At 44.6% G+C, this 25,219-nt stretch overlaps 1 long non-coding RNA gene across 1 annotated transcript; it reads left to right on the top strand.

Moving 5' to 3' along the window:
* The first annotated feature begins 424 nt into the window (after window positions 1-424).
* LOC309862906 lies at window positions 425-16,871 on the top strand. The gene is made up of 6 exons (XR_014310786.1): window positions 425-443; window positions 1,484-1,597; window positions 4,969-5,153; window positions 8,832-8,886; window positions 15,636-15,683; window positions 16,632-16,871. It is a non-coding gene; the product is annotated as an uncharacterized lncRNA (long non-coding RNA).
* Window positions 16,872-25,219: the final 8,348 nt, after the last annotated feature.

Raw genomic sequence — 25,219 nt, 5'->3', positions numbered from 1 at the left:
GTATATATATGTATGTAAGGTGTGTGTGTGAGATATAGATATAGATATATAGATATCTATATCTGTATCTATATCTATATATATCTATATATATATATATATCTATATATATATATCTATATATATATATCAGATGTTACCTCCACAGTTTGGGGCTTCTCCTGGTGAGATTTTTTTTGGGGGGGGGGGCAGACACAGAGTTTTGCCTCCAAAAGGAGGATGTATGGACACCTTTATTATAACTTCTCTGGCCGCAACAATGAGAGGCTATGGTAAAAAGTCAATTCCATGTTCTTTAGCAGCAACGTTCAATTGTTACTTCACGTAATTTGGATGCAGACTATCTCATCTCTCATACTCGTAAGTGCCGTGGAGCCAGAAGACACAGATGCGCATGCGCATGCACACACGTACACACGTAACGACTGCATTCACCTCTCACGGTACTCACCCAGAGTAGGGGCTCAGCCAGCGAGGGTGCACGAATGAGGACCTCGCAAGTGCCCAGTGTGCAGGATACACTTGTGGCCCCATGGGCGGGAGGCTGCTCTGCCTTAGTGTCTCGGCCTCTTCTGGTCGCTGAAGGCCGGGGTGGCGCAGCCTGGCCACCGAGAGCAGCTCAGGGGGACCCATCTCTCCTCCAACTGCCGCTGCATTCATTGAAATGGCTTATGGCATTTCCACTGTTGTGTTCATGGTGTCATTGATCTGACGCCCTTTTTATTGCTTGTATAATACCCTATTTATTCAAACCTTTTTTGTAAAAATGAGATATTTTCATTGTTTTGAAAAGGTATGTACATTTGGCCCTTGAATAACATGGGAGTTGGGGGGCTGACCTTCCCAAACAATAGAAAATCTACCTATAACTTTTGAGTCCCCCAAAACTTAACTACTCATAACCTACTATTTACTGGAAGACTTACAGATAATATATGATTATAACATCAATAATAGTCAATTAACACATATTTTGTATGTTATATGTACTAAACATTGTATTCTTACAATACAGTAAGCTGGAGAAAAGAAAACATTATTTAGAAAATCTAAGAAAGGGAAAATACATTGGTGATACTGTGTACTGTATTTTCTGGAAAAATTTCATAGATAAGCAGACCTGCATAGCTCAACCTCTGTTGACGGGGTCAACTGTATTTAGTTATTTTAACATGTATATATGAGGTAGTTACTATATATACCAGGCGCTATTTTAAGCACTCTACAAATATGAACTAAATTCTCATAACAACCCTATAATGTATTAAAAAAAAAAAAAAACCCACAATGAGAGCACTATTCCTATCACTGAGGCACAGAGATGTTAAGTGATTTACCCAAGGTCACACAGCTAGTGAACAGCAAAACTAAGATTTGAACCAAAGCAGTTATCCCCTAATCCCTAGTAAAATGCCTGCATCAAAGGGTTTTGATATGTAATTGTCTTTTATTTATGATTTTTTTCTTGGTTATTTCTAACCAGATAGTGACGTCAAGTCATCGAGGTGAATCACTATCCCAGACATAAACTGTGTATAACCGGAAGACATTATGGCAACTGAGATTCCACTGCTATTTGTTTATGAGTTTCCCAGAGGTGAGCTCCCTGCAAAATGTACAAAAAGTAGGTTCTAACCATGCTCACCCCTGTGCCTGGGTGGTGGGATCTACAACCCCTTCAGGTTCCTGTTATCTTCCCAAACGTTTACTCATACCTCCTGCCCCATGTTTTTCAAGTGGAAGTTTGCTGAATGGAGAGATTGGACCATGAAGCTCATGATGGCCTATTGTGGTTTTCAGTGGAGGTGATGCTGTCCCTTCGGGGCATTTGGAAAGCAGAGAGCAGTTTTCTGGTGGTCACAGTGACTGAGTGACTCTCCCAGCATTGAGCGGACCACAGTCCAGGACTGTTGTCATGGTGAAGAATTAAGGTTCTACATAACTTCGTCTGTCCTACTGGACAATGATGTGGGTGCAAAACCTGTTTTTAATCATGTGAACCTAGACACTTACCACAAAGTTTCAAAGTTTTGGGGTTTAGGAGGGGGTTGTTTTGTGTACAGTATAATGTAAATTCCAAAGAATGTGATTTCTGTGCAAATCAAGGAAAGACTGTTCTTTCTTTCATTTGGAACTTTATCAGAGGGCTATTGACTATTCCGGTAAACACATCCCTGACACCAGCCATAGTTACCAGTAGCAGATGTCCCATGTTCCCAGTCTGCATCTGTAAGCACGTGCCCGCGCATCCGTGAAGATTTCACCTGGTGCGGGCATGGTGCCTTCCCTGAGAACTAGTAGTACTCCTTTGAATGTTGAGATACACATCATTTCATTGTGAGTTACCTTCCTTATGTCGTCTGGCCTATTTTCTGAGTTTGGAGGAATGCTGGTGAAATTCTGCACCTCTGAGTTGACTTTCTAACACAGAGATATTCCTGGTCAAACACATCATCATCATTACCATTATCAAACAATTTTCCTGAAGGTTTGGATATTACCACTAGGCAAGATCCTGATTTATTTAAAGTTATATGTGCATATGGGCTGGGTTATCTATGGACTTCACTTCCGGAAGAGAAGCAGGCCTCATAAATGGTTTTTAAAAACATCATCAGGACTGATGGATCCGAGAATGGCCTCTCAAGCACCCGCAGAGAAGGAGGCAGGGCCCGTGCAGCAAGCCCACAGGACTGTAGTGAATGAGCTAAACGGGGACAAAGCCTGCCCCAATCACAGCCCGGCTTAATTACCACGTTGCAGATAATGATGAGGTTGCTGCCGTACCCTGCGAGCAGCTGCAGGAAATCAGTCTGGCTGAGGGCGCGCTTTACCCTGGGTTGCTGGAGTCAACTTGGCTTTGATTCACAAGAGCTGGCAATCTCACTGAGTATATGACTGATCAACAGAAGTCTTCCCACTTGCAAAGCACCTGGGAAAACCTCTTGATAGGCCCACTACACGATGGGCACTTAATGAATATGTAAGAGAGGCACGATTGGATTGAAGTGGGAGACTCTGGCCTCTTCTTCTGGGTTTTGGAGGAATATTGATGGAATTCTGCACCTCTGGCTTGATTTTCTAACCATAGAGAGGCTCCTGGTCAAACACATCGTTGTCATCATCATCATCATCATCATCATCATCAACTGCTGAGTGTCTGATTACTATTCATAGCCGCAGTGCCCAGGACTGCTCATCGGGCTGCTTCTGGGTACGATCATAATGATTTTTATTATCCAGCACACTCATTCGACATTCAACAAATATCTACCAAGCACCTACTCTGTGCCAGGCAGTGCCAGATGTGAACGAAACGATGTAGTTCCTACTGTCAAAGGATTCAGGAGAGAAAAGGATATTAATAAATAATTATACATTTATAGCTGATTTAATTATGAAAGAAGAGAGACATTATTTGAATACCCCACAGACACCTGAACTCATCAATCTTGGCCTTTTGCGCCCAAGCTTGCTTCTCCCTGGAAGTCCTCACCTGTTTCTCTCCAATGAATTCCCCCATGTCAGAAAATAGTCATCTTAGCAATTGCTTCTTTCTCACTTTGCACCCCTGATACCCAGTCAATCCCCAAGTACTGCTACTTTTACCCCACAAACGTTTTATTAATGTGTCCCTTCTTTACTGTCCCCATGACCCTGTTTCTCATTGGCCTGGACACTTTCAACAACACTATGACAAGTTTAGTCTCGTCCTGACACGAATCAGAATTCAGGTATAGCGAAAAGCATCCACTCCACCCAGTATGGGTAGAAGGTGATTGCTTCGAGGGCATGAAAAGGCTTACAGAATTGTTGGAAAGCTGAAGAGACAGGTTGAGCATCTTTTTAAAAGATTTTATTCATTTATTTGACACAGAGAGAATGAGACCACAAGCAGGGGGAGCAGCAGGCAGAGGAAGAGGGAGAAGCAGGATCTCCGCCGACACCGAGCACGGAGCCCGACTTGGGGCTGGATCCCAGGACCCCGGGATCATGACCTGAGCCGAAGGCAGACACTTAACCCACTGAGCCACCCAGGCGCCCCCGGGTTGAGCATTTTAAACGTAGCTCTGACAGCCGCATTGCAAACCTGGCTACCAAGGGGCCTACTGCCTCTTTCACAGTCAGGAAGCTGTGTGCCAACTATGGAAGCCTGTGTTTCAGTGCCAGCCCCAAACCACACCTCCACTGTCATGATCAGCATTCCAGCACAGTCAGGAAGCCGTGGCAATTAGGAAACAGCCACGGTTAGAAGCAGCCATGATCGGGAAACCACTGCCGAAAACCTTGGCCCCTCGACGAGTGAGCTGGCTGGCCCAACCAGCAGGGGCCCAGCCTCTGCCTCATTTCCACCTTCCAAATCCTGGGCAAATACTTCTGTGTGATAAAACCTGAGTCAGGCCCAGAATCCCAGCTGCAATGGAGTCCTACAAGGGCAGTTGGAGCTTTCTAGCCAATGCAGAGGGGGAACATAGGAAGGCTTTCCAAGAGAAGTTTAGAATAAACGTGCTAAGTGCACTACATCGGCCATACCTTCCTAATGGTCACCAGAGTGAAGTCTCGGAAATGTAAATCTGACCACATTGCTCTTCTGCTCTTCACTGTTCACCACAGCCTATAAAATGAAGCCCAAGTTCCTTAGCCTGACGTCTCTTCCATCATACCCCCCAGCCACTCACACTCGACTCTCTAATAGCACTCTGGGCTCTGGTAGGACCCCCTGTCTTTGTTCCTGCGGTCCCCTCTGTCTGGAATGTACTTCCCACTTTGCCTGGCTCACTTTTACTCATCCTTCCAGACTCAGTTCACGTACACCAGGAAGCCCTTCTTGAACCTTAGTGGCTATGCACTACCATTGCAGCTTTCCTGGGCATGCCTAGACCTTGAAATTATCTGCTCCTATTTCTGCCTCTGCCATTAGATATGTGTTCTTTTGGAGCAGGAATGAATGTATTTTTGTACTTTCAGTGCCTGGCACCGTACGTGGCCCTAAGTACACACTAAATAAAATTTGGTTGAACTAAAAGGAATGAGACTGAACTAAGCATGTCTTCAGTTGGATTCTCCAGGAATCAGACTCTGAGGCAGTGTTCACAGGCAGGCAGTTTGTTAAAAGTATGTTGAGGAATCCATCGCTGCAGGGGAGCAGGAAAGTAAGTGAGAGAGTGAAGAAAGCGTGGTTGGGTAGAGGGAGGTGTTGAACTGTGGTATAGTGGTGATAGACCTCAGCCAGCCCCACAGTGAGTGCAAGAGCTGGAAAGATGCTTAGAGTTGTCCCACCTTGAAGCAAGAGAGCTGTGTCTTTATATCCCCCTGTTAACTAGTCATTGGATGTGGGAGAGAGGGTGTCACCTTGGTCTTAGCAACACCCTTCACCTGAGGGCAATTCCCAGAAGGTGGCTGCATCAATCGGAGTTTGATCAAGAAGGAGAACCCTTATGATAAATGGGTGAATGGAAGGATGGAGGGATGGATGATAGAGAGCTTTTGTAGCTGATTTAATTATGAAAAAAAAATAAGATATATAATATGGTATTTACTCATTTATTGTAGGGATCTGGTTTATGCTATCCTGGGAGCTGGTTATACTGTTTCTGTGCGACTGCTCTTTCTGGATCTGGTGCTAGAGCCTGAAGTCTGTAGGACAGGTGGTCAGAATAGAAGATGGAAGTGAGGTAGGGTAGTAGGAAAAATTAGAACCTATGAGGTTAAGCTGGAACCCAAGAGAATGGGCTGGAATCCATGTCAGTCTCTTCATCCAAGTCACCATCTTTTAGCCAAAGGGTGTGGAGAGAAGCTAGCACCCTTCACAGAGAGCAGAGACCTTTCAGCTGCCGACATGGCCAGCATCGGGAGAAATGAGTACCTCAGCACTGAAACAGGGTCTTGGATAGAGAGCCACAGCAAAGCACTGTACAAAGAACACCATTCAGCAATATTTCTTCCCTCTTGGGCCTCACTAACCAAAGGCCTCACTAACCAAGGATCACCAAATCTGCCCTGGAAAACTAGTACATCACATCTAGTCAATGTATATCAAATGAAATAAAAATTAAACCAGTCAACAAATACCTACTATCACCTACTATGAAATTTGAGCTGAAAGAAAAGAAAACAAGATACTTCCAAGGGCCAGAGGGAATTTTCCAAGGGTTCACAAGATTAAAGGTGACAGTGGGAGGGAGATCATCAGAGGTGTGAGATAGGGACAAGGAATCAAGTTTATAAACATGGGTGATATGATGTAGTTTTGATGAGGGAAGTGGGAGTTTGGAAGATGAAAGTCTTGGAAATATTAACAGAAAAGTAATATATTCTCCACTTACATTTCTGCCAGGAACTCCTAAGAAATCTATTTATTCATCCTTCTTCCAGCCCTTCCCACTCCTGGGCCATCATCTTGGTCAAGAATGACGCTGTGTCATTCTTTCCCACTCCTTGTCCATGGCAGAAATCGCTAATCAGTGAAGGCCTTCTTTCCTGATATGCCCAGATGAGGTTTCAGAATTCTTCTTAGCACAGCTCTCTAGACAGCCCTACCACCTGACTGGATGGAGCTCAGCAGTCCTCTTAAAAAAAAAAAAATGCCCATGTCTCACACCATCTTTACCCGCAATGGCAGAGCTAGAAACTTACAATTCTACTTTCTGTATCCCCGGCCTTAGTGTCAGAAGACTGGATATCTTTGATGCAGTTTTTCTCATTTCTCCCCCACAGTGTGGTCCTCCTTCTCAGAGATGTGGATTTAGGATCAGTGGGAACAAAGGCAAATGTTGGGGATAAGCCCATCTGCTATTTTCTGAATAATTGTTCTGGAGAAGCAGAATGGGAAAGGAATTGGGGGAAAGGCAAAATAAGATTAACTATATACGCAAACATAACGGGAACTTCGGTTTTCATTAGTAATGATTATGAAAAAGATAGATTTAGAGCTCTACCTTGCTTTTTAGCAATGGATAGGTGTGAATTAAATATTGAAAATCAACCTATTGGCTTGGATGATCATTTCAGAAAACTTAGTTCTGATTTATTAACTTAATATTTTAACAATGCATTCATAGGGCATTCCTCTGGCCTTCTTCCCCAATTAATTTTCTGTACGCAAGCATTTAAATGTTAAAGAATGTTAAGGAATCTCTTTGTAAGGCAAATGATTCCTTTGTAGTGTAAATAACTCCCTCAGTTTATCTAATATTGATACTACCTGCTGCTGTTATAGAAATTTATAGTTTTCAAAGCATTACTATGCTTGAATGTATTTGATCCTCCAAATGACTGTAGGGTTAAGTGTGGGGCTGCTGTTACTCCCGTTCTCTGAAGAAGAAACAGGAAGTGTATTTTAGAAGTGTTTTGCCGAACTAAGTTTACATGATTTAACTTGTTAGTAGCAGTTAAGACTTGGTTCCATGTCATCTGACTTGTGGCCAAAATTGACTGTGTTTTTCATTGCAGTGTATTATGTCAAGTTACAAGTTTGCTTGTTTGCTTGTTTGTCTGTTTGTTAAGTAGGCTCCCTGCGGGGCTTGAACTCAGGACCCTTGTACAAGACCTTAGCTGAGATCAAGAGTTGGATGCTTAACCGAGCTATCCAGATGTCCCATCTGCTTTTCTTTGAAATTTTTTAAGTTTTATTTTATTTTATTTATTTATTTGACAGAGGGAGAGAGATCACAAGTAGGCAGAGAGGCGGGCAGAGAGAGAGGGAGAAGCAGGCTCCCCGCTGAGCAGAGAGCCCGATGTGAGGCTCGATCCCAGGACCCTGAGATCATGACCTGAGCTGAAGGCAGAGGCTTAACCCACTGAATCACCCAGGCACCACTGCTTGTTTATTTTTTAAGGTGACATCAGCTATATCAAGTACTCTGGATTCAAGTATATTCCAAAATGATCACCCTGCAGAAGAACTGAACTATGTTCTTATTCAGTGGTTGCAATCTTTGGTCTAGAATTCCAAGCTGGATTCCCCAGAATTTTACCTTGCTTTGATTTATCTCAGATGCTTCTTAAAAATGTAGATTCTGGGGCGCCTGGGTGGCTCAGTCAGTTAAGCATCTGCCTTTGGCTCAGGTCATGATCCCAGGGTCTGGGATCAAGCCAGGCATCGGGCTCCCTGCTCAATGGGGAATCTGTTTCTGTCTTTGCCTCTGCCCACTCCCTCTCCAAATTGTACTCTTGTGTTCCATCTCCCTCTCTCTCTCAACTAAGTAAATAAAATCTTTTAAAAGAAATGGAGGGGGCGCCTGGGTGGCTCAGTGGTTTAGGCCTCTGCCTTCAGCTCAGGTCATGGTCTCAGGTTCCTGGGATCGAGCCCCACATTGGGTTCTCTGCTCAGCAGGGAGCCTGCTTCCCCCGCTCTCTCTCTGCCTGTCTCTCTGCTTACTTGTGATCTCTCTTTGTCTATCAAATAAATAAAAAAAAATCTTTAAAAAAAAATTAAAAAAAAAAAAAGAAATGGAGGTTCTGGGTCCCACCTAAGACCCATAAAATTTGAATCTCTGGGGTGGTGGAGGGAAAACATCTGCATTTTAACAGGGTTTTTTCAACTGATCCTAAAAGACAGTAACGTTTGAGAATCACTGGTTGAATGTACTTGTCCTCAGATGAGCACCCACGACCATCATAATCTTTGATAACGCAGTAGCCAGACTCAGAAAGCTAACGTGTAGCCATCAACTATAGATCATACTAAATGTGCCATTACACTCAGAATGTGCAGATTGATGTGGGTCTTTGTCTATAGAAATATGGTGATCAGACGGACCGAATGGATTTTTATTACAGCATTGTTTGCCACGAGAAAACCGTTAAATAGCTTTTCTATCTTTTCTTAGATACATACCAAGGAAAATGATGAATCCCCTGGGACTGTCTTGAGACCTTCACTTGGTAGGTTTTATTAGCTTTTGAGGAAGGTTGTGGGGATCAACTTTTGGGGAACCCAGAAGTTTAATGTGGCAGGAACAACACTTAGGGGCTCAGCAAGCCCGTTTCTCATTTTCCTGGCAGCACCAGAATGCTAAAGTCTAGTCTCTTTGCGGGTAGATGGGTCCATGGGACTAGTTCCCACTCTGGAATATGACAGGGCATGTGGTATAGTCTGGTGGTGAGAGCTGGGATGTCTTATTCACGAGACCGCTCTTTCTTCATGCTGGAGTGAAGAGCCCCTAGCCTTGGAGGTAATGCCAGAGACACAAGGTAGAGGAGCCTGGGTCCCTAATGACCAGGTGGCAGAGAGCCTGCCACCTTCCTCTCACCCCCAGCTTCCAACTCACGTTGGACTATGATGTCTGTGATGCTAAAGAAAAATAACATCTGGGCCTAAGCCACCACCAAGCTTTGGGTGTTGGTCATGACAGACCACTGGCTCTGACCAACATGGATAGCTCCTCCAGTGTTCCATCCTCCTCCCTCTTTTCAGCTTCCCAGGGGACAGTCTCGAGACCTAAGGCATGCATGCTGACTGTCTTCTGCCCACTCTCTGTGCCTTCCCTCTTAACACTTAGAAACCAATCCCTTCCTCTTCCCCGTGCTGCTCCCTGGAACCTATGCTCATTTTCTGGTCTGCAGTGAAATTTTGCCTGGAAAATGTGGACCACGATGAACCATCAATGCAAAGCCTATTTATTTTCCATCTGTCTGCTGACATTTAAATTCAATATTTAACCCAAAGGGAAGAAAGTGGGGACAGATCCCTCCAACACAAATTTTCAAGATCTGGTTCCCCAAGATGTCTAAGTGTAGAAACTGAATAAAAGGCTGCCCGTTGAAGGTGACCTGTTTGATAATTGTGTCCCAGAATTGACCTGTTCTTCCCAAACCCAGCTTCAGTTCCTAGGTGGCATGTAAGGGGTCTCCACGGGCCAAATATCTATCCTAATATTTATGGTGGCAGAAATTGCATTTGGGAAGTTTGTTCCGATGTTAACTCCAAACATTACCTTCCCTGGAGCTCTTGGGTGTGTAGCAGCATCTTTCTGGCATGGAAGGGAATGAGCTTGGTGAACAGAGGGGGCAGGGAGAAATGCCCCAGACCTCTATGTGACCTTGAGTGAGTTCATTAATCTTTCTGGGCCTTAGTTGTTGCACCTGCAAAACAGGGATGGCATCAGGCCTTACCTGAGAAGTCTGTTGTATGAGACCAGGACTACAAAGGCTTAGTGTCTGGCACCTAGCAAGTGTTGAGAAGGGCCAGTGGTTGTTGCGGTAATCCTCCTTGTGTTGTTCTGATCATATCTGGATTTCTTCTGCTCCTTTTTGTGGTGGCTGTCCAGCTGCTCCACAAGAAGACCTTGTCCCTAGCTACAGGTAAACTACAACTTTCTAGGTTTTTAAAGATGGAAGGGACCTTTGTGAAGTCCCTCATTGTACAGGTGAGGGACCTGCGGCCCAGAGAGGTGAAGGGGGACACCTCAGTGACTTGATGATGTCAGCAGTAGAATGTGCTCTCAGCCACCCAACACCTCCATAGGGCTGCCCCTGCAGCCTTCAGGTTCTGAAAGTAGGCTTCCTCGATTTGAATGCTGCTTGGTCTGTTATTAACAGTAGAGTCACAGGAAGGACGCTTCGCCTCAACGTGCCCCAACGTGTCCTTGTCTACAAAGTGTGTAGAATAATTGGTGGTATGTCACACAGTTTTGAAGAGAATTGACTGGAACAGTCTCTGGTTCATAGAAAACCCTCCATGAGGTTTAACTTTAACTGTGCTTAGCAGTCCAAGCCCGGGAGGCACAGGCAGAGCCTGCCTTCACATCTAGAACCAGAGAACGTGAACATCCCCTAGACCACAGCTCCACGAACATCTGAGACTCCATGGGCTGAGGCTGATCTATGACCCTAACAGTCTTTAGCATTTCTAGTGAGTTTCCCCTAGCAGCTCTGCTGAGTGACACAGCCTAATCCTTCCTGCCAGCTTTACAAAATCAATCTAAAACGACTTCATGAGGATGACAGGCCAGGATTAGCAGTCATTTCTGATGGACAAGAAAATGGAGACCCAGAGAGAGTGAACCCCGTGTCTTTCCTTGTGCAAGCTGAGTCAGTAACAAAGACACAGTCAGGGCTGAGCCCCCCTGGGCCATGCTTAGGAGCCCAGGAGCTTCCTATGAGCCCCACTCCCCGCCCCCCCCACACACACATCTGCCCTCCCACTTTCAACCTTGGACACCCTGACATGTGTGGGTCTAGAATGCCAAGCTGGACTCCCCAGGACCTCCCCTTGCTTTGAACTTGTCACAGACAAAACGTGCTACAGTCAAAACGGCAGCAGAGTCCATAGAACTCAGTCTGCAGAGAATCCTCCATCTGCCAGAAGCGGGGTCAATGGAGGAGAGGGAAAATGCTGCCACAAACACTCTTCAGCCCTGGTTGATAATGAGAAGAGGAAAGGCACGAGAGATCTTTCCCTGGGACCTGAACTTGATACTTGTGAAAACAGATCGGGTAGCCTTAGACTACTTGCCCAAATCATAAAAGCGATCACAGTGGCCACAGAGCTGGAATTTTCTAAAGTGGAAATCGCAGGCCTCCCTTCTCACTGCTCTTGCCTCCGCCCTCTTTCCCAAGCTCCTCCTCTCCCAGCAGTGAGCGCTTGGCCAAGTCTCCACTTGTAACTTGCGTGATCCCTTTAGGGAAGTCAGGGGCATGGGGATAGGGGCAGCGGTTTCTAACCAGAGCCACCTAATTTCAAGCACTTCTGCTGTTCCGGGTTCTCCACACCCCCCACATCTCTCAGTTTCAGCTTTTGCAACAGGATGGGTCACCTCTTTCTGTAACTACCTGAGAATGGTCTCTTCCTGGCCCAAGACCCACAGTCTGCTCTCGGTGAGCAGTCAAGCACAGCCTGAGGAGACAGCCTCATCATTTCACCTTCCTTACAGGGAATTTCAGCCTCACAGAAACAGCCTCAAACTCAGCCCTGGGTTTGCTGCCTCCTGCTCTCCCCCACTCTGAAAGTGGGACTTATTGTAGGCTGAGATTACAGGTGGCAATTTGGGGGCCCAAGGGTAGCCCTGTAATGACAACATGGGGTACTAGACCTGACCCTGGGGACCGCCCACATCCTGGCACTCCCTCATCTCCCCTCTTCTTAATCAGTGATCCGGGATTATGATCCTGGGGAGAAATGATGTGAAGCCACGTAGGCAGCATCTGGAAGCAGTCCCCAGGCTTCAGTGGCAAATAAAAAGCGGGCTCCGAGGAGGCCTTGTGACCTGCAGGACATGCTACTGCCCATCTCGCCTGTCGCCCACACCGTGGACCATTTGTAAGAGACAAGGGAGAAAAGCCATGACAACGCCAGGATTGTCTCCGTTTTGTTAGCAAAGACGAGATAAGCAAAACATTCCCTCTATAAAATTCAATTCATTTTTTTGTAGGCTAATTCGTTTAGCCTTGTTTATCACAGAGGCTGAGATGTCAAATCGCGGGGGACGGCACTCCCCCCACTGCCACGTGGTGCACAATGAAGAAACAAGCATCCCTGACCAAGGTCACCCATCCGTCACATGGCGCCATGGCCTGCCTCCGGAGCCGCTTCTGGGGGCTGTGAGCCGTTTGCTCAGACTCTTTCCAGGCTCCTGCCAGCTCACTTCCCAGGGCGTACCTCTCGCCCTGCACCAGTCTTTCTGCTCCCTGATCCCCCTCTTTCCTCCTGCCCTCCTGCCTAGGGGAAGACCTCCCCTACCCTCTTTTTTTTATTTTTTTATTTTTTATTTATTTATTTATTTATTTATTTATTTTTTAAAGATTTTATTTATTTATTTGTCAGAGAGAGAGCGAGAGCGAGCACAGGCAGACAGAGTGGAAGGCAGAGTCAGAGGGAGAAGCAGGCTCCCTGCGGAGCAAGGAGCCTGATGTAGGACTCGATCCCAGGACGCTGGGATCATGACCCGAGCCGAAGGCAGCTGCTTAACCAACTGAGCCACCCAGGCGTCCCTAAAGGAGTTTTGCAATTGAAAAGCTAGATTCTCTGTGCAGAGAATTTTCTGGAAATCTTGTAGCCTGGACCCTTTTGCCCAAGGCAGCTGAATGTTAAAGAGATTAGTTAATTAAGTCTCATAACACTGTCCTCGCTGTCTATTCCCTCTACAGGCCAAGAAACAAAAGAATAGGTACATCCGGTTGAGGCCAAAGGACAAGACAGTGGGGAAAGAAATTCCTCCTGTCCTAGGATTTAACGTCTCAAGTCTTCTAAGGAAAGACTGGATTCCAGTTTTTTTAGGCATCTGAGAGCTGGGTTGCCTTGGGTGGAGGAGGCTGTATGCTGGACTCAATTTAGAAGGCCTGGAAACAAGCCTGGTTCTGCCCCTTCCACGCTGTGTGACTTTGGGCAATACCCTCAGTCCTTTGAGCCTCGGTGTCTCCATGTAAAGAACCGAGCTTTAATATCTACCTCATAGGGTTGCTGGAAGAATGATCTATAAGAAGGTATATGAAAGTGCTGTGGAAATGTTTGTACCCGATGGGTCCTGTGGGCCTTGAAGAGGCAGGTAGTCGACTTGCTGAGGCTTCCCTCGGAGCCCGGGGTCCAGCCAAGAAGTAGCCCTAGAAGTCACGTGAAAACTCCAGAGCTAGCCCAGAGCTGAAACCCTCACCTCAGAGGATGTGTGGCCATCTTTCTGTCCTTTCCTTTGGAAAATGACACAACTCTTTTTGTGTGTCTTAAAAAAATAACTTTTTTAAAGACATACTCAGGTAAATTTGTTCCTCAGATTTTAAAAGCCTAATTTCTGAAGCTGACCTCTCCATCTGAAGTAGCCTGAATGTGCTCGAATGCCTCCTTTGTGCCGCTTTGACACACTTCTGTGGAGATGCCATCCACGGTTTGCATTAACAGTCGCCTTCGAGATTATGAGCCAGGGACAGAGTGGGTTTTCAAGGTACGCTAATTGAGAAAAGTGCAATTTAGGCAAAGCATTCACGTGCTTGAATGAAGGACAGGAACTGTCAAAGCTGCTGCCGCTGACAAGAAATTGATGTCCCCATTGCTATTTACCTAGCAGAAATTAGTCCTCAAAGATCAGCCTTAGCAAAAGGGATGGAGAGGCAGGTGGTTGGGGGAAGAAAATTAATTCCATGGAAGGAGTTTTCCCGTTTGTCATTTGCATCCCCCCCTGACGCTCTCCTTCTCATAGTTTGCTTCGTGGGTCTGTGCTGGTTACCTCAGGAAATCGGATCGAGCCTCAACGCAGAGCATAAAATACCAGAAGCATTCCCCAAGAGGGCAAGGGACACCCAGCAGAGACCCAGATCCCTCATGAGAAACTGAAATCTGAGAACAGCATGAATGTACCTTGAGCAGAAGGGCTTAGTGGTGACTGTTGGCAGGGCAGATCCCCTCTGCTTGCTTTAGGGCATCTGTCCCAGCCACTCTTGGCAGAGAAAGAAGCGAAATCACTAGGATTGGAGGAAAGCCCTTGGCGTAGTCCAGCAACCCCCTGCTTCTCAGAGCCCCCATCCTGGGATGTAGGAAGACCCAACGACTCAGCGAGACTGTGGGGTCCCTCTTGAGACTGATGGACAGGTCCAAACACATGTGAGATAAGGCAGGGCTGGAGGGCTCCTGGTCGACCCCTCAGTCTCTCCTCAGGGAAACAGACATGCTTTGCTGTGATCACTGGGCTTAAAAGGCTATACCTCTCCTCTCTGTTTCAACAGCAAAAGAATGTTGAGCCTTCAGTCCTGGCCTCTTGGTTTCACTAGACTCTAGATCCCTCTGCAACTACACTCTTTTTTGATGGTGACCATTTTTACATCAGTCCCTTACATGCCAGAAATTAGCACCCCAGCATAAGCAGATGTTTGTGACAGAAAGTGTCCCCAGTAAATTCCATATCATGGTTCAGTCATCGCAGCTCCTGGGTGTGAGTTCATTCAAAAGGTCTTGGCTTTTGGTGGCCGAGCCCATGTTGGGTGGGGGTGTTGTTCATAAGCCCCTTTGGGAATCTGATGAAAGCTAAAGATTCCAGTTACAGAAAAATGAACACACATGCTAAAATTTGTGTATAATATCATGGGGTTCACACATTCTTTGGACTTCTGATTAAGAATTCTAACTTCAGTTGTTTTTAAACTTAGGGTGGCACCTAGATCTCTGTCACCTGTCCTTGGACCAGGAGGACATCTGCACAGCATTTTGGTAAAGGCAAAGTAACCCCCTCAGCTTGGGCAGGGCGAATGCCCTTGTCGATGCGTTTCTCTTTGCTCTTTAGGGAAACAGTGCTTTTACTGGTAACAGGAGCCTCACCTATAAATGAATGGATACAGACCATGGAGTGTGTGTATGTAGGGAGACATCGAGAAAAAAAAAAAAAAATCATTCCTCTCACCCACTAGATAACAATGAAATCTGATGGAAATTGGTTTTTGGATGTAGGGCTTTAAAAATAAAAATATAAACGGTATTTTCATGAACAACTTCTTAAAATTTCTCCAAATGGTTTTGTGCCATGATTCAGCATCATCCACAAACACCCAAACTGTCAAATACCAACTCTAAGACTGTGCCTTTTCCTTGAAGGTTAGTTCCCAAGGGAGCTGTAGAAAAACATTCATGAAATACTTGAAGGGGTTGGGATTTCTAGTCCAGAGAAAAGATTGTCCAGTGATTTCTGACCTGTCCCTATGCTCATTTATAGGGATTTAGCAACTCCAGTTACTTGGCTGTGGAGTCAGAACTCATAGAGGTAAGGGGACCCCTGGGATGATGGCACCATTCTAGGACAATTTCTTTGAACTGGGTGCTGAGGAAGAGTGAACAGATTTGCAGAGAAAAACAGAGGCAAGCGCCAGGTGGACAGGGAGGAAAAAGAGTAGTCTCAGTGCCTGTGGCCAGCTAGGAAGAGTCCCCCCATTTTGTGTGTATATGCTGCTTTCCCCAGCATGAGGTGGGGTCTGTCTGCTCTCCCCTTGATGTCCAGTGTGCCTTCTGACTGGCTTTGACCAGTAAAAAGTGTCAAGAGCGATGCTGTATGACTTCCAGAAAAGGTCTTTAGAGGACTTAAAGTGTCTGTTTCAAACTCTTGGAACCCCATCACCATGGGAAGACGTTTGGACTAGGTTACTGCATGATCAAAGCCCACGAACCAGCGAGAATTTATGTGAAGAGGAACAGAGAGACCCCAGCCCAAGCCCACAGAAAGGCCCAGACCCATGAGTAAGGCTATCTTCAATCCTCCAGCTCTGGTCCAGCCACCTCAGCTGATACCCTGAGAAGGGAGGGAGCCAGCCACCCTAGCCAGCCCACGTCTGAGCCATCCCAGCTGAAGCCCCAGACATTGTAGAACAGAGACAAACCATCCATCCTGAGCCTTGACCCACAAAGTCACAAGGAAACAAAGTGGTGTTGTTTTAAGACACTGGGTTTGGGGTAGTTTGCTCCTCACCAAACTGCTACTCAATATCCCGTCCTCTCTCATCTTTACCAACAGGAATCAGATTGTGCCCCAGGTAGCAGTATGTCTACTTAAAAACAAAACAAAACAAAACCACAAACAAAAACAAAAACCGAAACAAAACAAAACAAAGAAAGAAAGAAAGAAAAAAAAAAACCAAACCAAACCAAAACAAAACATAAAAAACAAAATCCTTTTTGCTCTTTTTTTCAGCTGACCTTTCTTTCACCTTTCTTCCAGGTAACCACCACTGGGTAGAAACTCTGGGAGAACTTTCCAAAAGGTTTCTTGTTACTAGAAGCCTTTTGCCCCTCTGCCCCTCCCTCTTCTTCTGGACTAGGACACAGATGCTGTGCTTGGATGGGCAGCAGCCATCTTGCAGCAATGAGGATAAATGTCCCACCTCTGGACTCCTAAGGACAGGAATGACTGCCTACTACAAAACTGTTCCATGAGAAAAATAAACCTTTTGATCGTTTAAGCCAACATTATGGTTTTACTTTGAGTTATTGTTTTGTTGGGTTTATTTTTAAGATTTTATTTATTTATTTGACAGAGAGAGATCACAAGTAGGCAGAGAAGCAGGCAAAGAAAGAGGGGGAAGCAGGCTCCCCGACAAGTGGAGAGCCTGATGTGAGGCTCAATCCTAGAACCCTGAGATCATGACCTGAGCCGAAGGCAGAGGCTTAACCCACTGAGTCACCCAGGCATCCCAATTTTGTTTTGTTGGGTTTTTGCTCTTTGTTTGTTTTGGTCATTTACAAATTACAAATTCCTTTCCCTCATGAGACCCCACTGCTTTTCTACCATTGGATTCTGTGAGATACCCTTGTATCTTCAAGTTTTTTATTTCCTATCTTCCCATAGCTTGTGCAGGTTTGTGTTGCCAGCAATCAAGCAATCCCTTGACAGGACAAGAATGTTTGAATCAAGGTTAAGAAGGAAGAGTTTGCAAAGACTGTGTTCTCTTTCACTGATGGCAAAGCCAAGAAGACCATTTGTCAATAGTGGAAGAGTTGAGGGCTATGAATGGCGTAGGTCATGAACCACTGGAAAGGTGGTTGGGGGTCTTTCATGAACCTCCTTTCTCAGAAATCATTTGAGCAAGATGGGCAGCTGCCTTTAGGGGCTGGGTTGGTTAGGTATGGCCATCCCTGTAGACAACGGCATCAGAGCTCAAACTGTGGATATGTGAGATGGGATGTCTTTGTGAAATCAAACAGTTGGGTCAAGCAAAGAGTTACAGACATCTCCTGGCCCTCTGTCTGCATTTTGTTGAGGTCTCAAAGGAGAAATCATGAAGCTGAAGGAACCCTGGACATGGCCCCTCTATTGGTTTTCTATGTCCGTGGGCTCCAGTGTTTTGCTTGATGACATAGGATGGAGTCGGCCCATTAACATTCATTAGTTCTGGTTTCTTGGAAGTATTTTCTCCACCAAATCCTCCAATTGTGGGTTTCCTCTTTTCTGCCTTATTGAAGAAGTGGGGTAAGATTTTTAGATTTAATGCTTGCCACCTGTAGGGGAGACTGATCCTGGGTAAGATTTTGTCAACACTGCTGCAGAACGTGTAGACTCTGAGGGTTCTGGGTCAGTTTTGATGTGGATTCTAGGTAATACTAGTTCAGCCCTCCTGCTATGGGCAGGGATGGACTTCCTAAAATCCAGGGCTAAGCCCCATCCTGAGAGGCTGGTAGATCCCAAGTGTGCTGCTTCCTGTGAGGAAAGGACACTGTTCTTTGCTCTCCTTCTTTCCAGTTTGGAAAAGGCCTCCAAGCAAAACAAGCATGCATTTCCTTCATGGGACTGCTGAAAGCTCCCCCCCTCCCCTTTTTCACACAACCTCGAACTTCCTTCCAAAGGATCTATCAGTATTTAAATGTCATCTCAATGGTAGCAGAAATTTTTAACTTGTTCCTTATTTGAGGGGAGGATGGGGAAAGAGGAGTAGAAAATTTGATAGTTCTTTTTAAAAATGCCTTACGTTAAAGCATTTTCTAAAAGATGTTGGTTTGTTACTATCCAGCATTCGACCCCAAGAGAAAATTGCATCCTGATGGAAAACTGGAAATTCATTTCCAAGCACTAAATTGTAGACATTTATCTGAAAAGATGCTCAGCGTGTGCTTTTAAGTGAAAAAATGTGGGTTACAAAACTGTGCATAGAATGATATTAATTTTGCCTAAAGAGAAGAAAAGGAAGGAAGGAAGAGAGAAAGAAAGAAAGGCAGGCAGACAGGCAGGGAGGAAGATAGAGAAAGAGGGACAGGAGGAAGGAAAAAGGGGAAGAAATAATTTTAAAGGTGTATTTATCTATTTCCAAAGAACACTGGACATTTTAAATAATAAAAATCACTATGGTACTTACTGAGGATGGAACTATTTGTGATTTTTTTTTCTTTTACTTACTTTCCCTATTTTTTTTTAAAGATTTTTTATTTCTTTATTTAACAGAAAGATCACAAGTAGGCAGAGAGGCGGGCAGAGAAAGAGGGGGAAACAAGCTCTCTGCTGAGCAGAGAGCCCGATGTGGGGCTCCATCCCAGGACCCTGAGATCATGACCTGAGCCGAAGGCAGAGGCTTAACCCACTGAGCCACCCAGGCACCCCTACTTTCTCTATTCTTCAGACTTTCTATAATGAACAAGTTCTTTCTTTAATGTTACTATAAGTGTTACTTTATTGGACATTAACTAATCTGTTATACGATTTCTTAAAAACCTTATATCATTGGTTTCTTAGAGTAACAGTGTATACATGGATTGTCAGTTTATTTTCCAACTAGAGCTAGTTTTGTTTTTGCTATTATGTGGGACAAAGAATGGAACAGATCAAATCAAGCACAGCAAGAATTCAAAATATTATCTTAGAATCCTGACCTCCATCCTCCAAGATTATTTGCTTCTATCACTAGTTGTGGCCCTTCACTGTCCCAACAAATATTTTTTGAGCCTAGGGTGAAGTAGAGCAAAACTGTGTGTAGGAAACACACAGTCTCTTTGGGGTTTCCTCAGGGGAGATGATAAGTTCCATCCTGAAAACCAGCTTCATCTTCTGGTCAAAGAACATTTCCGTGTGGAGGAAGTGTTCTGGGATGAAGTGTGAACTCGGGGGAAGAGGATTATCCTTGATCCACTCTTAGGATCCTCTGCGACTGTAGGTAGGAAAAATGGGATCAAGTGCACTGAAGATTGACTGTTCCTGGTTGGTGTTCAGATCACAGAAACCAAAAAAACAGTGAAAGAACAAAAGAAAAACAGCAAACAATCTGCTTAACCTATGTAAGATTCCACCTTTGCCTAAGACAGAGCCAGCCTTTGCCCTGCCCCCACTCCCACCCCTAGTGCTGCTGGGTTTCCAGTTTGCTTTTCCTGTACACGGAAAGCTGAGAGCCACATCTGGCTAAAGTATTTGTGCGTCTTCCCCCTTCTCTTCCGTATCCCCATCCAACGGGAACCCCTTCAAAGGCAACAGTACTGCTGGGACCGGAGTCCATTTCATTCCCCTTAAGATCCGATCTGCACCTCAGATGGCATGGATGCCCACTAAAGTCTGATTTCTTTTCCATACAGAAAGCAAAGATCAAGGTCAAGCACTCCAGTTTGACAAAAATAAAATAAATCTGAAAATGCTGGAGATGTGTGGTTTGTTGGTTCCCTCCTCGACAGCCACAACCATTTACAAATCTTTCTAATGTGTTGTCAGGTTCTGGATCCCATGCCTCACCGTCATGCAGAGTGGCCCATAATGGTGATTTATGTGCTTGGTGAGCTTATGTCCCCCATTCCGCTAGGGTCATTTATTTCCATGGGAGGGTGATCCAGACAAGATTGGCTTCCACAAGGTGCCGCACGGACACTTTTGTCCTGCAAGAGTCCTGGGGGTTTGGGGAGGCAGACCTAGTTCAAGGGTACCCAACTCAGGAACGGATCAGAGTTGAGCCCTAGGCACTTTATTCTCCTTCCTTCAGCCACGCCGTCTCCTCAAGCTGGTGTGTTGTCATCATTGTTGTTGTCATGGTCCTTTTTTTGGACCCTTCTCAGCATTGCTTTTGTTTTGTGTTTTTAATTGTTCGCACTTTCCAGAGTGGGGTCCTGGGAATGCTTGATTTAGAGAGGAGTTTGCCTCACCTCTGTGCTTCTTTCCCCTCGCCTCTAACACTAGCATCGGAAGCGAGAGCAAATTTGCACCGGAAGGCCCATGAGGGAATCCACTCAAGGACCTACAGAATTTCTGGGGAAAAGTGCAAAAGCCATACAGCTCTGAAGAATTCAGACAGGGAAAACGTCTCTCCTGATGTGGGGCTGCACCCCAGTTGAACAGATTCTACCTCAGGCAGCTTCTCTAAGAGCTGAGGGGCCTGAGGAAAAGGGAGCTACCTCTTCCACAGAGTAAATAAGTAGTGTAGGTTAATGTGTTATAGGTTGTGTGAAATCCCCAGAAGTCTCAGGGCATTCAACAGCACCGTGGATTAAATGACACCAATTATCATTATATTACCGTGAGAGAATGATTAAAGTGTAAGCCATCACAACGAATTGGAATGATCTACATGACTCAATCAGCAAAGCAACCACACCAGGAGAAGCTTTTGATGCTAATGGAGAAGCCCCCCTGCATGTCAAGTAGCAAAATGTCTAAGTTGCAATTCCTCCTGCTCCAGGAGCCACTCCACATAAGTATATATCAATTCCTAAAAATTAACGCTACGGTATTCTAATAACTTACGTTGGAATAGCTCTTTGCAGACACTCAATAGAGTAGTTTTCATTAAAAAGTTGACATATGCTATTGCAGAACATTTCTCCTCCAATGACAATTCATTATCCAGATAGAAAACCCACAACAAAGAAATATCATGATTATTAATAGGCATTTATTACATCCCCACAGCGTGCGACTGGCTGAAGAAGATAGAGACGTAGTGGGAACCTCTACCCCCACCTAAATTAAAGTCTAAATAAAGAAATATTAACAAAAATTATGCCCAAGTCTGGTGGAATGGGTAAATGGGGCAAGCGCGGGCTATGAGAAATCCAGCGGGCTTTCTAGCAGGTGGAGGGAGAAGGAACCAGAATGTGTACCTTCCGTTGATAATGACGGTTAACAAGAGGACATTACCCTGTTGTATTTTCTTCCCATCTTTGTCCTGTGAAAATAGAATTAGAAATGCAACAGCATATAGAATTTTCTTCCCATGTAGGCAGTTATTTATAGGATGGTCTCTGTCGGCCGACCTGTCTTGGTGACATTTCATATGGAACTGTAAATGTCCCTGCCTCCGTAGAGATTCCTGATATTACCCAGGTGAACAGAAACACGGTGGCATCATCATATTCTTTCCATCTTACTTTAATTCCCTCAGTCAAACACAGCTCTTGATAAAGAACCACCTATCACGCTGTCCAACTCTCTGACCTACTTTGACCAAATGAAATACCATCCATATTTGAAGTGGGTTTTTTTTTTCCCCCTGACCAAGCAAATTCTCTTCACAGACGATGCTAGCCTGCACCATAGTCTTCCCATATTTTTCACGCTATAACCTGTGGCCATTCTTATAAATTAAGGATGATTTGGTCTAGGTGGGCATACCCTCTGGGAAATTTTGCCCCTTTCTGCCTGAACTTTTCCTCCACTGTTTTAGTGCTCCTCACAAGGGAGAAGGGCTTGTGCAGAGGATGTGAATTTTTGAAAGCCAGTTGCCTTGGGGTATGAGTTATATAAGTCGAGCTCTACCATACACCAGCTATGTGGCCTTGGGCAACTTACTTTACTTCTCTTGAGTCTAGTTCTCTTCCATGTAAAATAAACAAAATAATCTCTCAAAGGGTGGTAAGGATTACATGAGATAATACATGTCAAGTCTTGGACACAGAATTGATGACTGATTTCAATAACCAATGTGTTGCTTCTGTGGTAATTCTGGGGCTCAGGACCTGGGTGCCTCATGCTCCCTTGGCTTCATGACAATTAATCGTTGAGGTTGTCTTTTTTGTTTGTTTGCTTTGTGTGTGTGTGTGTTTGGCACTTAAATTAAGAATGCAACAGTTTAAAGAATATAAAGGATATAAATAACACAAAATGTGACCCTATCACTTTCTTTCTCTATTTTAAAATATTGATATACTCTGTTCAACTAAATATTAGAAAAAGTGAGTTCTAGAGTGGGCTGAGAATTTACTGACTACAACATTTCTTTTTTAACAGAAACTAATTTGGATACTGAGCCTGGGCTAAAAAAATGGTATCATCTAATACTACAAAGAAAAGACTGCTTTTGATGCTGTATATATTCCCAACAGGGGGTATTTGAATGATTTTTCACAGAGTTTGTCAAAGTTCAGCGTACATGGGCATTACACTGATATTCTCAGTGGGTGCTGAACAGCATCTTGCATTTTTGACAAGCTCACCATGTGATTCTGATGTAGGAGAACCACACTTTGATAAACACAAGCTCAAAAACCCGTGATTAGAAAAAGAGATCAGTAACATAAAACAGGTGCCAAAAAAAATTTCTTGTCTCCATTTCATTTACCTCCTTCCTCCTCTTCATCTTCCTCCTAATTCTATCTATCCCTGTCTCTCTCTCAATATGACTCAGCTATGAGGCAGGAGGAGAAATGAATATGTAATTCTTTCCTTCATGTAAACAGCTGAGGTGGGAGTAGAGCGTTAGGAAGAAGTATTAGCAGCACTGCTGAATGAGAAAACCTGTGGTAATCAAAAGATTTCCTTTCCTGGAAAGAAATTAAAATCTGCAGCAGCAGAAAAGTTACAAAAGTTAACTACTTGGCGAAACTCCTAAAATTCCTTGAGTACCAGTCAAGTGTGGCAGGTGAGCATCTAAGAGGAAGAAAACATAAACCCCAGTCCAACCTAAAACCACAGAAAACAAGACTGGATTAAGCAATGTTTAAAAAGACTTCCAAGTTAGGAATTGGCTCAGTGGGTTAAAGCCTCTGCCTTCGGCTCAGGTCATGGTCCCAGGGTCCTGGGACCGAGCCCTGCATCGGTCTCTCTGCTCAGCAGGGAGCCTGTTTCCTCCTCTCTTTGCCTGCCTCTCTGCCTACTTGTGATCTCTGTCAAATAAATAAAATTTTTTAAAAAAGGGAAAAAAGACTTCCAAGTTAGTGAAGAGCTGTCTTACTCTGCAGCAGCATTTAGATATCTCCAAAATGGTGGTTTTCTCACTTTCAAAAACTATGTGTATCAGTCAAGGTAGGCTGGGTTAGTAACAAATCAATCCCGAAATGTTAGTGCCTTAAGACAAAAAATAGTTATTCTTAGCTCATGCTGAATATTTTGAACTGGCTGAAACCTCTTCTGTGTTATCCTCCTCATACTCATTCTGGGACCCATGCTGATTCAGTAGTAGCCACTGCATTGCCAGTAACCATATGCCTCAGTCTGTGCGAGCTGCTGTAACAAAATACCACAAGCTGAGTGGCTTAAGCAACAAATCTCTATTCCTCACAGTTCTGGAGGCCAGAGAGTTCAAGATCACGGTGGAGGAAGATCCAGTGTCTGAGGAGAACTCTCTCTTCCTGGTTCATAGATGGTGTCTTCTTGCCATGCCCTCACATAGCCCTGAGCTGAGAGACGCTCTCTCCTGTCTCTTCTTATGAAAGCATCAGTCCCACCGTGAAGGTTCCACCCTCATGATCCAATTATCACCCATAGGCCCCATCCCAAACAGCATCACCTTGAGGATTGGTGATTCAATAACTGAATTTTGGGAGGATGCAAACATGAAATCCATAATGGCAAAGGGAAAAGACAGAAGTGGGGTGGTCTGGAGGGACTTGCATTCGGAATTAAACGCTATGATACCACCACAGGCCAAAATTAGTCCCATAGCTCTACCCAATCATCAGAAAGTCAAGAACTACAACTCTACCAAGTGCCTGGGCTTGGGTGGGAAGGGGAAGGGAGAATCAGAATATTTGCTGGACAACAATGATGTCACCACACTGTGGAAACTTTTTTATTGAAATAAAATATCATGTAGGACCCCACAACATGAGATTTGCAACTAGAGCCGCTCTGAACAAAACTAGGGGACTAGGGTCAAAGTTTAGTCCTCCCAGACCCTTTCTCAGTGGCCCTGACATGCATCAGAGGACCCAGGATTCCTGGGGACAGTCAGAACCGCTGCACAAAAACATGCCTTACGCTGTGTATCTTATTTAAATAGTGTTCTCTATTTATGGACGATTGTTTTAATAAACAATTTTATTTTAATGGAAAAAGTAAAATTAAATGGAAAAGTACCACTCTGTGGCAAGCCTCAACCATTTGAACAGGGTGGTCGTAAACAAAGCATTATTTTTACGCATCATAAATGCAGACAAAATGCTTATGAAAAGATAAGCATCTCTAAAAATAGTCCCCAGACTTTACCTCCAGCCTAATCAAGGGAAGTGGGCTCAAAAGTTAGTTTTAAAAACATACCCATGCTACCACACGAGTGGAACTTGAGGGAATTATGTTAAGTGAAATCAACAAGGCACAAAAAGACTCATGTTGTTGCTATTCCTCATTCCACTCTATGAGGCATCTAGAGTGGTCGAGTTCACAGAAACTAAGAGTGGAATGGTGGTCATTGGAGCTGGGGGAGGGGAGAATGGAGAGCTGCTCGGATCCACAAGATGAGAAAGTTCTGGAGATTGGCTGCACAACAGTGTGTCTATACTTACCATTACTGAACTGTACACTTAAAAATGGCTAAGATGGTGAATTTCATGTTATGTGGCTTTTACCACAATTAAAAAAAAAAAAAACCAAAAACTAAAAAAGAAGTGTACCGATAGTTCCAAATCTGT

The sequence above is a fragment of the Mustela nivalis genome, assembly GCF_964662115.1.
Source record: "Mustela nivalis genome assembly, chromosome: 4".
Classification (NCBI taxonomy): Eukaryota; Metazoa; Chordata; class Mammalia; order Carnivora; family Mustelidae; genus Mustela; species Mustela nivalis.
The sequence above is the reverse complement of the archived record's forward strand: the minus strand, read 5'-3'. Positions and strand labels throughout refer to the sequence as shown.